The following is a 15716-nucleotide window of genomic DNA, read 5'->3' as shown; positions in this document are numbered from 1 at the left end:
AAGCCAACGGACATAAAAAAGTTATTTATGATAACAAATATTTATAAATTACTTAAATCTTTCTTATTTTAGTTAGATAGATATAGTGATCATACTTGTATAAGAGATTTTATTCTAGGTGGAAGGTTTTTAATTTTTTGATGAAAACGGGAGGTTAATGACCATCTGGAGCTTTATTGAGATGGAAAGTTTTTATGCCAAGGAGAAAGACAGAAAAGAAGCAGATAGGAGAGGAGGGAAGAATATACAGAGAAGACTGATAGGTACAGTTCAAGAAGGCACTTCTAGATTAACAAAAATTATATGGGACGGGCATAAAAAAAAATAAATATAGAATGGATTTTGTATTTTGACGTACTTTTTATAGTATGTATTTTTTAAAAAAAAATCAAAAGTCAGATACTTCTGCTAGTGGAATTATCAGTCCTATGATTAAAAAAAAAAATCACTAGCGTATTTTCTTTTTTTAGAATATATTTTTTACTGATACTTACTACATGACCAGGTGACACATGCTAAAAAAATTAGTCATCTAACAAACCAAGACATATTTCTATGTAAATCGGTGTATAGTCTCTAAAATATGGTATTCACTAGTATACAATACTGCAATACATGACCAGATGATACACACTTTGCAAATTAATCATCTTACAACCAAATACACACCTCTAAATAAATTGATAAATAATTTTCAGATCATTATGTTCACCACTACACACATACATGGCCAGACAATAGGGGTGTAAATGGGTCGGGTTGGACCGGGTTATGAGTGACATCGACCCAATCCGATTCTTTATTTGAGTCCTAATTTTGGATCCAGACCCAACCAATAGAATATCGGGTCAGGTCAGGTCATGTCTACGGCTACAATTTTTGACCCAATGGATTATTCAGATCAGGTCGGATCCATATATAATTGAGACCTAATTCAAAAAAATTGGGTCTGAGTTGGGTTTGGGTTAGGTGATTACTGATCTAAAACTTGGTTGCACAACATTGTGATGTCCTACCAACTAATAACGTAACATGAGTTGAAAAATTAATTTCCCTGACATAACATTTTTTTTTATAGCTAAGCTTTCTTCCACTATATGACTACTTCAACATGACTATATTTTAATCTAGAAGGAAGCTTCAAGTCTTGGCTACCTTTCCACCAACTTGACAAGGTATCAGCCCCATTGGTTCAACAAATCCCATTTTTTGCCCGTTATGGCAGCACCGGCATCTATACCAGCCACAAAGGTTCAGTCGGCCCACTCTTTCATTGCCAAATTCCCATTTCGATACTCCAAACCGACCTTCTAAAAGTCCTCTCGATTTCAGTGGAAACAAATTGTCCGTACCTGAGCCTTATTTGGCAAAGTTTTTAGTAGACACTTTTCTCATTCTCTAAAAAATACTTTTAGATGAAATAAAGATATTTGATAAAAAATTGAGAAGCTATTTTAGAAAACTAAAACAGTTTTTTGAGAGAAACTCTATTTTAGAGCTTCTTCAAAAAAGTACTTTTAACATATGTAGAAAAGTTGTTTTGAGTTATAATTTTTTTTTAGACCAAAATACCATAATAAAATATAATAATTACAAAAAATATTTTTTTTATATTACAGAAATCTGCAGGAACAAGAAATCCTAATCGGCAGAGTTCCAACAAGAACCCTAATCGACCCAACAGATTAATGTGAACTAGGGATTCCTTTTTTTTTCTATTTTTTATATCCATTGTTTGAATTTTGTTTTAGGAAAAATATTTAGCTTTCTTCTCCATTTCTTCCAAAACAATCCGTGATGGATCCTCCATCTCTTCCATCGATTTCTCCTCTTCTTTGAAAGCTCTCTCTTCATCTTCTTTTTCCCCTCTTCTCCTCGTCCTCCATCACCTACTCTCTTTCCCTCTATCTCTCTCTAAAATGCCGATCTCCAGTGGTGGACCGCATCATCGCGGTCCACCTCTCAGTATGGTCGGCATTAAAGAGGTAGAGAGGGTAATAGAGGGACCGCGACATCATGGTCTGCCTCTCAGCGTGGACCGCGACATCACGGTCCTCCTTTTAGCATGGACCTCAGCATTGCGGTCAACGCATCAGAAGGATAGAGAGGGTGATAGAGGACGGCGAATCGCTGTCCACCTCTCAGCGTGGACCGCGACATCGGGTCCACCCACTCTCTCTTCTAGTTGATCTCGCGATCCATATTACACCACGAGATCAATCCTATTACAGAGAGAGGATCTCTCTCTGTAACAGCGTGGTCATTATGGAATATTAATTTGACATCTTAGTAAAGTTGGTGGTTCATGTATATAATATTAATTTACTTGACATATTTAGAATTATGTAGTAAATTGTTACTTTTAGTGGTCCGTATGGAATCTATGCAATAAATTTACCCATTAATTATATTTTGAATGCATAAGTAATTTATTTATGTACAAGAAATAGATATCTAAGTAAAGTTATATATGTGTGTAATCTATATAAATGTAAATTGTACAAATTTAGATATGCCTTACAAGGTACTTTATGATTATGGATGAAATCATGACTTCTGATTGACAAAATGTTTCATGTCTTTGTTGTTGCATTGTAAGAAGAACAAATGTCTAAGAAGAGCCAATATACCCTTGCTAGTCCATCAACCCAAGCTGAGAAGAAGAAAGCCATTTGGAATGACAAATTGATGGAGGAGTTTATCGATATATGTATTTACTGAAGTTGAAGCTGGTAATCGCCTAGGAACACATTAATTGTATTAGTGAAGTTTATCAATATATGTTTACCTTGGACTTCAGCTTTTAGAGATGGCTGGCAAAGTTTTTGGTGGGATATTAACTGTGTGCAAGCCTTGATTAATTATGTTCCAAGATATATTAAGTGTGTACCAAGCTAAATTAACTGTGTTCAAACCGTATATAATTGTATACTAAATTTACTCAACTATGTACTAGAAAGACTTAACTATATGCCGGGCTATATTAATGATGTCTCAAGAAAACTTAACTGTATGCCAGGCTATATAAGTGTGTTCCAAACCTTATTTAACTGTGTACACAGTACATGCTAAACAGATTTTGGACCGAAAATTACAATTAGCAGAATTTTTGGACCGAAAATGGTAAGTTCTGGTCAATAAGGACTTTTGTTATACCACAGTCATTGGAAGGATGAGAAATTGATTTACGTTAATAATTATAATATTTATACCTTTATTATTATATTATACTATAAATATTATATTATAGTACATTATATCATAATACATTGATATGTTATGTTAATAATTTAATATTATGTTATGTAATTATACTATAGTATACAATATGATATTACTATATTATAATAATGTTATATTATATTATAGTAATACTATACTATATCATATATTTATGTATTAATACATATTATATTTATTATGCTCTGTTGGATAATACTATGCAATATCCTTTTCGATCATTTTGTCATATAAAAAGTAGTTTCTCAGTTTGTTTACTAAACACATATTAAAGTTCCACAACACTTTAGAAATATAGTTACAAAACAACAAATAGCTTTTTATAAAAGTTCTACTTCAAAAAGCTCTACTTTCGAAAACTCTACTGCCAACAGCTCTGTCAAATAGAAACTTAGTAGTAGTCTGTCAGTTTCATGTCTCCTCTTTAAACTATACACTTCCGTCCAACTACTCCGAATGCCAAGTGTAAACCCCTCGTAAATTTCCACCACCCTCTCCTCTGCTTTTCTTTCACCTGGCTTTAGATATTGTGTACATGTCTATTTACATATTCGAGTTGGGTTGGGTTGGATCGGATCGGTTCGTAGGATTGAAAATCGAAAATTATCAAAATTTTAAATGGGGTCGGATCGGATCTGAATTCAATAAACCTAGACCTGACTCGAAAAATAAAAATGGGTCCAAGTTTGGAACCTGACTCAGCCTCACGGATCCTCCAAAATGGGTCGAGTCACAAGTCAATCCGACCTATTTATAGCCTTATCAGACGATACACACCGTCGATTTCCAAATATATACTGCAAAATTCTTTAATACACACTCAGCAGTGATCCAGTACATAATTCCAAGTAAATTGATGTACAATTTTGAAAACATAATTTTTACCAGTCCATGCTACATGGCCAGGTAATACATACCAAGTAAATTAATTATTTAAAAAATTAATGCATACCTCTACGTAAATTGATACACGGTGTTCAGAGTATGGGTTCATCAGTGCCAACACATAGTTCATAATTTTCTAGCTTTGTCTAACATAAGAATTGTATCTTATATTCTATGAACTCTTGAGTGCAAAGATCGTAAAAAATAGAGAGAGATTTGGAGAAGCAGAAACAAACTCGAAAAAGAGAAGAAAGATCTCATAGATAGAAGAGACGCTTTAATGAGGAAGAGGACGGATAGAAAGATTTAATGAAAAAAAAAAAAAAGAATGTTGTGCGCACAATTTTTTTTTCAGAAGGAGTTTTTAATTTTTAAATTCCTTTCTTAAGATGTATACTAAAAAAAATATATGGTAAATACAAAACTCGTTCCATATTTTCTTCTTCCGTTTCCGGCCCTGTATGATTTTTGTTTCTTTGTGGCGAGCCTACACAAAATTTTATGTGCATCCCCCCTCACCCCAACCTACTTAAAAAAAAAAAAGAAATAATATTTATTGTATATATATTCCTACGTTGCTATCTGTGCTACTAAGTACCCGCTAAACTAGCTGTTCATACGGTCAAAATTCAAAAAGGCTCAAGATGAAAGGTCAAACTTGCATACCAGTTACTCCCAACTTTCCGAATCCCTACAAACCTGGTTGATAAAAGCCAAGCTGGTTCTCAAAATTAAATTGTTGAACTTAGGTATAATCACTGCCATATTGGCGTGTGGCAATGGTAGTGGATATCCGGACGGCATTAAGACGACGGCGGAAATGATGGAGATAGATAACGGCAATAATAATGACGGTAGAAAAAATAATAGTGATAGTGATTGCGATAGCAGTAGCGTTGGAAAAAATCGTGAACATAATTTTTTTTTAATTTTTATAAATAATAAAATAATTTGTAATATAGAAATAAAATTAGTAGTTCAATGTAGCCGCAAAAGTCCATTTTAGAACAACTTAGTGCTAGATGGGAGCATAAATCCTAACTTAATGCTTTGCCTTTTGAGGAATGATACAGTGATAAATAATTTCATAAAACATGATGCCATCAGAAAATTAGCCTAAAAGCTTGAATGATGCATGTTTGATAAGAAATGTGACATGTCCAGCCTGGACGCCGCACTACGAGTTTTTTTTCCTTCTTTTGAGGCAGCATGGTGGAAGGTTACTCTTGGGGGAAAAATGAATTGCTCAAAACACGTGGATATATCGTCGGCACTTGATGGCGAGCGCGCCGGTGACAACTCTCAAGGCGCCCGACCTCAGCGCGCCTAGCCTCAGAGCTTGCAGCCTTAGTTCCGGTTAAGTTGAGCCTGATCGACCTCAAGCCTAAAAAAGACCCAGTTAAAGGACGAAGCAGACTCCTCCACTCCACCGAAAATCAAATCCATCTCAAGGCAACTATGGGTTCTACATGTGGACGGCGAAGGAGCTCAAGGTCGAGAGCCTGAAGGTCTTCAATGACTTCCAACTGGTCGTGAGCGAGATCTTACGAGATTTCGAAGCGAGGGAGCCGTCGATGCAAAAGTACCTCCAAAAGGTGCGGGATATTACTTCCACACTGAGCTCCTTCGATATCCAGCACATTCCTAGAGCGGAGAACGCGAGGGCGGACCAGCTATCAAAACTGGCAACATTCCGCATGAGCAAGCTTCTAAAGACCACAGCGCTCGAGTATCTCCTAGCACCCAGCACCGAAGAGCCTGAACTAGTTCTCTACGTCGAAACCGAACCAAGCTGGATAGACGCGTTTGTCAACTATCTGCAGAGCGAAATCCTTCCCGACGACGAGCTCGAAGCCCGCCGGATCAAACGTCAGGCTTTCCGATACCTCTTATATGAAGGCAAACTCTACCGTAGGTCCTTCACCTCTCCCCTCCTCAGATGCCTCCGTCCCTCAGAGGCGGATTATGCCATGCGAGAAGTCCATGAAGGAATTTGTGGGAACCACCTAGGAGGCCGGGCCCTGGCCCATAAGATTTTACGCCAAGGATATTATTGGCCCACACTTCAAAAAGACGCCATGGACTTCGTCCAAAGGCGCGATTGATGTCAGCGAAATGCCAATATCAACGTCGACCTTCAGTTCCACTGACCTCGATCAGCACCCCCTGGCCGTTTGCCCAATGGGGGATTGACATCTTGGGTCAATTTTTCTAGGCCACGGAACAGAAAAAGTTCCTCATTGTCTCCATCGACTACTTCACCAAGTGGGTTGAAGCCAAACTGGTAGTCCAAATCTCCGAGCCAAAAATGCGAGATTTTGTCTGAAAAATCAATAATCTGTAGGTTTGGGCTCCTCCATGTCCTCATATCCGACAACGGCCGCCAGTTCGGCAACGTCCGCTTCAGGGAGCTCTGCTCCAAGCTCGGCATCAACCATCGTTTCACCTCAGTCGCTCATGCCGCAGACGAACGGAGAAATCGAGGTGACAAATCGCACCATCCTTCAGGGACTCAAAGCTGGACTCGACCAATCCAAAGGGCAATGGGTTGAAGATCTGTAGAATGTCCTCTGTGCCTACAGAACTACATTCCGAGTCCCCATCGGTGAAACCCCCTTCAACTTGGCTTACGGAATAGAGGCGGTCATCCCTTTAGAAATCGGGCTCCCGTCATTAAGGGTGGAGAACTACGATGCAGCCTCCAAACTCGTCCCAGCTCAAGAGTAACTTGGATCTCCTCGAAGAAATAAGGGAGGCCGCCTCGAATCCACATGGCAAGATATCAACAGAAAGCGGCGCAATACTGCAATTTCAGGGTAAAGGTCAAGCTCTTCAAAGTAGGAGATCTCGAACTGAGGAAAGCAGAAGCTTCTCAACCTACCGAGCAACGGAAGCTCGCTCCGAATTGGGAAGGGCCATATCAAATTGCTCGAGTCCAGCAGCCCGGAGCGTACAAATTGGAGTCCCTTGAAGGAACTCCCATTCTCCGAAGCTGGCACTCTGTGAACCTTCGAATGTATTATCAGTAAAACCCCCCAGGGGTCTCCAGTGTTTAAGGACGCAACCAATAAAGCATTTATCAAGGTTTTTTCTTGATTATTCAGCGCTTCTTCTAATGATCTACTTATGAACTACAGGATGCCCCGACCAAGTTCGGGATGCCCCGACCAAGCTCGGGACGCTCCGCAGCGCCAACCTCGAGCTCAGTCTCCCACAACCTCAAGTCTTGCCAAACAGATGTCTGACCAAGTTCGGATGCCCGACCAAGTTCGGACGCCCCGACCTAGTTCGAGATGGCCTGCTGCGACAACCCCAAGCTCTGCCTAACGATGTCCCGACCAAGCTCAGGGGGCCCCAGCTGCATCAGCTGCGAACGTAGTGTCCCTCGACCTCGGGTCCCGCCTAACAGCGCCTCGACCAAGTTCGAGGTCAAGAGACATGCAAGCTCCGATGGTCGAATGGCAGCTCAACCTCGGTCTACACTGCCATTAAGTCCGAGCCCAAAGACTTAGCAGAATTTTTCCGGAGGCCGAGCTCAAAGACTTAGCGGGATTTTTTCGGAGTCCGAGCCCAAAAACTTAACAGGATTTTTCTGGAAGCTGAGCCCAGAGACTTAGTGAAATTCGCCAAAAAATACCGGAGTCACCTGTGAAAGCGAATGATCCGCAGAGTTCAATTCAAGCGGTCCAAGATAAAAGTTCGTCAATTGCGCAAGCAAAAGCGAACTCGAAGGATATGAAACTTAAAGCAAGAAGATAACTTACTCGGATGGTGGAATAGTAGGCCAGATTGACAAAGCTGCCGATATCGACGACTTCGAGCTCAGTTCGGTGGTTGGGAGCAGCGCACAACGAACTACCTCGCGTGCGACGTTGCTGTCGTGGTGGGCCGAGTCGTCCTCGCAGACCGACCATGCCGGGCAGAAGGGCCTCCTCTCAGAGCGGCCCCCGGCTCTTGACGAGCTCGGGATGTCGGCCCTTGAAGAGCTCGAGAGGCTAGGCCTGGCCGAGCTCAAAAGAGAATGGTGAGAAGAGCTCGGGATCCCAAGACCGCTGCCCGGCTCGGGACCCGAGCACCGCAAGTGAATGACCTGGCAGGGTCGCTGGAAAATGGGGGTCGGGCAAGCTGGAGCCGCAGGATCCCTCGCGGCCCAGGAAGAGGTCGCGCGCTCGACGAAGGTAGCTTCCTTCCGGATGAACTCGGAAGTCCCAGACTCAAGGTCCCCCACCTCGGTAGGAGCAGAAGTCGAGGCCGGCCTAGCCTTCTTCTTGTACCTGGCGAGAAGGGCCGCATTGCTGGTCACCATCTCTGCAATGTCTGAAGAGGAGAAAGAGCTCAAATGTTAGATCGGCACCAAAAAATGATAATAAAAAAAGAAAACGAGTAAGACAAAAGACGACAAAACAGGGGAGGAGCAGTGCAACCGCCCTTACCCTCGGGACGCGTCGAGCTTAGGCCAACGTTCACCCGAGCCTCCTCGCTCAGGAGATCGTTCAGAAAAATGTCCCCCTCAAGGCTGTGAAGAGCATCGAGAATCTTCTGCTTGCTCACCAAAAGCTTGGGGGGCGTGTTGATGGCCTTGAGCCGGGGTTGCCCCCACGACGGGTCGAACTCCCACATGCGCTTGGAGGAGAGGAAGAAAAATTTCTCCTTCCACCCACGAATGGAGGAAGGAGCACCTCGGAAGAACGGTCTACCGCCCCGAAGGGCAAGGTAAAGTCATTCTCCGTCCGCGGGATTGGATTTCAACATGAAACACCAAAGGAAGACATTTAACGAGGCCGGTATCCCGTGCGCAAGGCAAAGAGATAAAAAACCGATGATGGTCCTCCATGAGTCCGGAGCGAGCTGTGCTGCGATGAGCTGATATGCCGCCAGGAGCTTGTTCACAAACCCATGCAGAGAGAATCGCAGATCGACCCAGAGTGTCTCTACGTACACCCCGATCCGACCCGGAGGAGGTCTTGTCACCCGGTGTTCCGGCCTCGCAAGCTCAAGGCGGAACCCGCACTGGGGGAAAAATCGAGCTCGAATCAAATCCAACTCCTCCTCGGCCAAGTTCGACCCGACTCCATCTGGGCCATGGCCCATCTCCGATGCAACCTCCCTCCTACGAGAAAGGTCCCTACCGGAAGATGAAGCACCACCTGACATTGACGTGCTCACCAAATAGAAGAAAATAAGGAAAAAGGAAGGGGAAGAAGGAAAAGAAAAACAACAGTCCTCCAAGCAAACGTGGGTAAGAGACCTACTGTGGGTTTCACCGAAAAAGCGTCGGAGCGCCGCCGGAGGAAACTAAGCAACAATTGGAAAAAAAAAAAAGCAAGAAGAAGGTGGAAGAAGAAGAAGACAAGAGCTGCGGCGGCCAAATGAGAGCTTTTAGGGCCGGGCCAGAGTTTATATAGACCCCCCCCCCCCCCCCGACGGCTCAAATCGACAGAGCCAAACTACGCTTCCCGTCTAGATCGCGCCACGTGTCGGCCTCGAAAACCGAAGCAACGTATCAACTTAGATCGACGCTTTAAAAGCAGAATTGAAGCAGCGTCTCGTCGGATATTGGAGCCTCATCATGAACCTGTGGCCCGAAACTGCCTCGGAAAGCGAAAGGCCGCCGCTTCGTGTTCTCATTAAAGACGCCCCTGAAATGCGCGAAATGGCGGGGCGATTTAAAGCCATCTGATTCTACCAGCGTGATGAAAATAACTACTTCTTTCGCTCGAGCTCGCAAACAGCTTGAACTCGGAAGTCGGGGGTAGTGTTGGGAAAAAAATGGATTGATCAAAACACGTGGATATATCGCCGGCACTTGATAGCGAGCGTGACGGCGACAACCCTCAAGGCGCCCGACCTCAAGGCGCTTGACCTCAGCGCGCCTGGCCTCAGAGCTTGCAGCCTTGGTCTCAGTTAAGTTGAGCTCGATCGACCTCAAGCCTAAAGAAGACCCAATCAAAGGAAGAAGCAGACCCCTCCAATCCACCGAAAATCAAATCCCCCTCCTCCTCATCCGGAGTCCAATCCCGCGATCTCCGCCTCAACGAATGCCAACGATTAAATGCGCACGATCTCAACGGACCGCCAGCCAGTCCAAAATCTCGGGCCGTCTATGGTAACTCATTAATTCACACGATCACGTTCAATCACTACGGTAACTCATTAATTCGTACAGTTACGTCACAGGTAACCCATACACCCCTCTTATAAAAAGAAGGACTTCTTCCTTCTGAAGGGAGATCTTTCTTTTACGTAACCTCTCTGTTTGCTCCACCAAAAACCCCTTTAACTTAAGCATCGGAGGGCCGGTGCCGGAACACCCAGCCACCGGCTTCTTGCAGGTCCCCCGGAGGAAGCTGTCCACCGAAGCTCAATTGACTGACGAAGCCACTTTTCTTTTCCTCTGTAATCTTTGTACCCGAAAGGTTGTTTTGCTTTGGCTTTATGAGAGCCAAGTGCAGATTCAATTCCTGGGGCAACCGGGAAGCTGATTGGGAGAGGCCGTAAAGCTGGCCGCCTGTTCCACTTGGAGTTTTGTCATCATCCACCTACTACTTCTCTCGCAGCTGCAGATATAGGGCCACCACTCATTTAAGAAATTGGAAGCAGGAATGAAGAAGGGGGCACAGTCAGACGGCTGCTTCTCTTCTTGCTTCGCCAGTATTGATAGCTTATTCCAACTGCCGAAGCTCCTTCTCCTCGGTCCGCGGTCACCCCCGGGTCTAGTTTTCCACAACAGGTACCCTGCCCCCAACTTTTTTAAATTAAAAAGAAAATATTATAGAATAGAGGGAAGAGAAAACAACCAAGAGAGATTTTACTAAAACACTGGTTGAAGATTTGAAATAGGCAGCAAAAGGTTAAGAGAGTTCCAACGCTTAATGACCTTTTTCTCTTTCCAGTTAATAAGCTTTCCAACCGCTGGAAAATTTGAAGAACTTCAAACAATACGGAAGTGATGGATGGCTTCCATGAAGAAAGACTCTAAGGATACGTTTCGTTCTTAACAGAAATCAGAATTGAAACCAGAATTGGAATTAATTGGAATAGAAATCGGAACGGCTATATTATCTTATGTATTTGGTTCTTAATTGAAATTGAAATTAAAAAAAGAATGGAATTTGAATTCTAGAAAAAAATCAAGATTGAGTTTTGGAGAATTGAGGCATTTCCATTCTCCTCTAAAATCGAAATCGAAATAAAGTTTGGTTGGAATGGAAGTCGCTTATTTTAATTTCCATCACATAGCTCAAGTTTCTCCAACCAAGCGTGCTCTAAACGTTTTTTTTTTTTTTTCGTTCTAGATATGTCGACAATTAGCACTAGCCGTTCGCAGGCCTTTCTAATCTGCGAGCTGATTATTTTTGCTGAATCTTAAGCAGTTCTTACAAAACCAAATTCTTTTGTGAAAGAGCAGTAGATGGAAGAATGAGATGTTGTTTCTTGGTCCTTATCACGCAGCCGACAACCTAAACTCACCAGAGACCCTTAATTTGAGAGAACCATGGTTGTATGCATCACTGCTTTGGAGGGAACCCAAGGGGAAAGAAGACCATCGTTATAGATGGATTGACAGCAGGAGCCTGCTGAGAATCTATCTGAGTAACCTTCCAGATTGAAACATCCACAATTCTTAAAGGTCTTATGTTGGATAAAAATTCTGTTATTTGCTCAAAATCTATAAATTTCCCAGATGAGATAGGATTCGCAAGTTTAACAAGTCGTTCTGAGGATTGGTGAATAATGAAAAGAGAGAGAGAGAGAAAGAGACTATGAGGACTCGTGCAAGCATGTCTTTAGTCCTACATCGGTTATTCGGTGGATTTAATTTGGATACTTTTACATGATCAAAAAACACAAATAATATCTTACGACTAGTCATTTTGGATGAGATCCTATATTGTGAGTAAACGAAGTATAATTAAAAAGCATCAAGCTTCTTAAAGTAAAAAAGCAGCATTAACCAACTTCTTCCCCATTCTTGCATACATTAGACTATTTCACCAAGACAATGAAGCCACCTACTTTCTCTTTACCTTTCTAGAAAAAGGACCTTTTAGTTGATCGCTTTTTTTTTTTTAATTTATTTCACAATCTATCTTAGAAGTCTAAGAACGGACAAAGTTAAAGTGCAAGATAGTTAAGACTGAAGAACAACATACCATTCAAAGTAGATCGATTGTGCCAATATAAACAAAAAATATATATATTTGCAAAGAATTGGGATAAGAAAATAATAGTGCAAAAAAAAGAGAGAAAAATAAATTTATTCAAATGAGAAAAAAAATTGAAACAAATAGTTTCACTCCTCTAACAAAGATGCCTCACTGAAAAAGCTCCACATGTAAAAAAAATTTCTCCTAGTTTCTTCACATGCCTCTCTCCCTCATGTTTATAAAACCACTCTCTCTATCCCACTACAAGATAAAAATGCCAGTATCTCCTACTAAAAGTCCGAATCATCAATATCTCAAGCTAAGTAAAAACCAAGCTCAAATAAACTAAGCTTAAGATTCAATTTAAGTAAAATATGACCTGTATCATAAAGTTACTAAAACTAGCAACTTACTAAATATAAATCATAATAGGATTAGGACTTGGCAATGAATCTCCACAAAAGACCGTATTAAAGAAGGGTAGTTCTTTCTCCTATCAATGGTGATCTCCCATCCACCTTTTCTTTAAAGCATCCTATTTTTAGATTTGGTAATGTCAATTAACTTTAGCTAGTACTTAACAAATCACCATCACAACAAGTGTTATTGTTGGAGAACAAACTTCATTGCCTGAACTACAACATGTCATCTCAAACTATAACTTTGATACATTATCCAAAACTGCACTTAGCTATATTATCTCTAGTTTTCTAAAAGCTTCTCAGCATTACAATGTCTTTTTTTCAATTGATTAAAAATGCTCAAGCATATAAGTAAGAATGTCAATGAACTGCACCAACCCAAAGATCCAACCTGAAAAGGCCCAGGCTAAAATTTAGACTCAAGCTTGTGTTGGATCAAGATCTAATAAGCTGGACGTCCGAAATCGGTGACAACTTGGACCTAATTCAGCCCATCCCAACGGATAGAAATTCCTTGATTCAGGCTCTGCCATTCTTGGCATCCTCAAGCCAATCTGGGGTCAGGACGAACTTAGAATAAGGTTGTAACCTCAAGCACTGTTTCATCCTTTGCCTTGAGATCATAATAATAGTGGCTGTCCCTTCTGAGCCCATTAGAAATCAAAGGAGCTGTCCGAGATCTCATTCCATAATAGTCTTCTGCCCTGCTTCAGAAATAACCTCTCTCCCTCTCTCATCATCACTCAGAAACTCCTGTCTTCATGGAAATTTTTATGAACTGTTTCTGTTCTAAGTTCCAACAATGTTTTAATAACTTTCATCAAGGAAAAAATAAAAGTAAAAAAGATGTTTCAATAACATTTTGTCCCATTGTGAAGGCCCCTCAAGGTTAGCTGAAAGAACAACCTCGATTTTCCCATTCGATCTTGGGGACTACTACTTTAGAACAAGTTAAGAGAAACCCATATATAATAATAACAAATAACAATATTATTTGCTTGAATCATTATTCGTAAAATATAATTATGTGTATATTAACCTTTTTTCATAAATCATCAAAATAGACTTTGAATTACAAATACTGTTTTATTCTGTAAGCAATGGAAGATATCATACAATGATTGTTATGTCCATTGCTTGCATGAGGTTGTTATGATGCGGTAAACAACAGAATTATTATATTATTCCTTTTTGACCGACGGGACTGGTGAAATATTCCTTATCTGCACCTCTAGCACTAGGGAACAAACCAACTTATAACGGCAGAAAAATTATTACGGCATTGGTAGGGTGCATGGACAAATTGTCATAACAAGTAAAATTGAAGAAGTAACGACTTATTCTTAATTCAGGAGACTCTTCATAATATTAATTTGAACTACTTTAGCTATTACGAGCAGTACAGAATTCAGAAGCAAGATCCGCTGTATCAGAAAGCCGAGTAACAGGCCAAACTTCTAAAGATCATAACTTGGTCATACGATGTCCGATTGAGATGATTTTTTTTTAAATCAAATAATATTTTAAGATCTACGACGTGACGCCTCACACTTTGAGGGGGGCACTTGTAGCAATAGAGCCCAAATTCTATTATTTGGAATCCGAAATGAGTCGATCAAATTGAAAGTTTTCTTTTCAGAAATTTTTTTGATCGGGCATAACTCTCTATCTGAAAAAAATCAAACGAAGCGATAGAAGGCAAAGTTGATATAAAAGTCGAGATCTACTTCCTCAAGAATTTTAACTTTTTATTTTTACTAATAATGTCTATTTTAGAAAAAAGAATCCTACTAAAACTAGGAAGAGGAACCGATCGAAATTGTGTAAGGACGGACCTTACCATTATAAATAGACTATGTATCTCAATTTTTTTTAATCATCAATGAAAAAAAAAGCGACTTAAGCTCTACTTTCGAAATTCTTCTATCTTCTTCTAGTTATTTTTTGAGAGATTCTAGTTGAGCGGATTGAAAAAAAATTTCTTTCTTTCCTATCGGATCAATTCTCTGCCTTGATAGGTTAGTCTATGATTGGTGGAAGTTATTGCTTTTGAAATGGAGCAGAAGGTTCCGGAGTATGCAAAGGTACATAGCGCCATGGAGATCCTATGCTAAGAAAAGGCAGTGGCTGCGTTTTTTGATCCTATCAAATGCTCCCAACGTACTCAGTTCATACCTAATCTTCGAGGGACCGGGTTGTATCTTAAGAATGGTTGATTTTCTTTCACGATATTAACCGTTGGAATGCATCTTGTACAACTCTCAAAGCATTCTGAACTTTTTTTGTCATCCATATGTACGGATCTTGAAGCAGCCATTGCACTATCCAACAACTGACATCCCTAAGAAGACGAATCAATCTTTCACACAAAAGATACAACCTGAACTCAATCTTCATTAGTTGATCCTCATGAAAAGAGGCCCACTAGTTCATGTTCACTTGTATCCAATCGGGTTTTGATGCTTTTTTACTCTTTTTTTTTAATGATTTGATGCTTCTTTTCATTAGTTGGCACAACAAGGGCGGTAACTCTTATGGATGTTTATTGCCATCATAAAAAATTGCATAAGAGATGTCTGTCTCTTATGTATGCTTCTTTACATAATTGCATGAGGTTGTTGATGCTTCTTTTCTTGTTTTCCTTTTAGCACATTGACCCAAATTAAAATTTGGAATTTCCATATTCATAAGCTTGTTCTTCATCGTGGCGCACAAGCATATTACTGCATCCACGCCAATGAACCCTTCAAGTACTCTTTGCTTCCTTTCCAATTTTGATAAGAACGAGCGCTCCGAGTATGTCGATGCATGCATTGAGCTTCCGACCGGCCACTTTCCTATTGGTGCCTTGGGTAAGGGGGCATTGTTGGATCCCGTTTAATTAAACCCTGATCCCGTTTAATTAGAACCCACATCTTGACAAGTGTCCCTTGAATTTCGTAAATCTTGATAATCACAAGGGCATTACGGTATTTTCACAGCAGTGAAGAGTTACCTTGATGGGGGGTGACTCTTCACGGGT

Source organism: Phoenix dactylifera, chromosome 1, assembly GCF_009389715.1.
Source record: "Phoenix dactylifera cultivar Barhee BC4 chromosome 1, palm_55x_up_171113_PBpolish2nd_filt_p, whole genome shotgun sequence".
In the NCBI taxonomy this organism is placed as follows: Eukaryota; Viridiplantae; Streptophyta; class Magnoliopsida; order Arecales; family Arecaceae; genus Phoenix; species Phoenix dactylifera.
Note: the sequence above shows the minus strand (reverse complement) of the source record.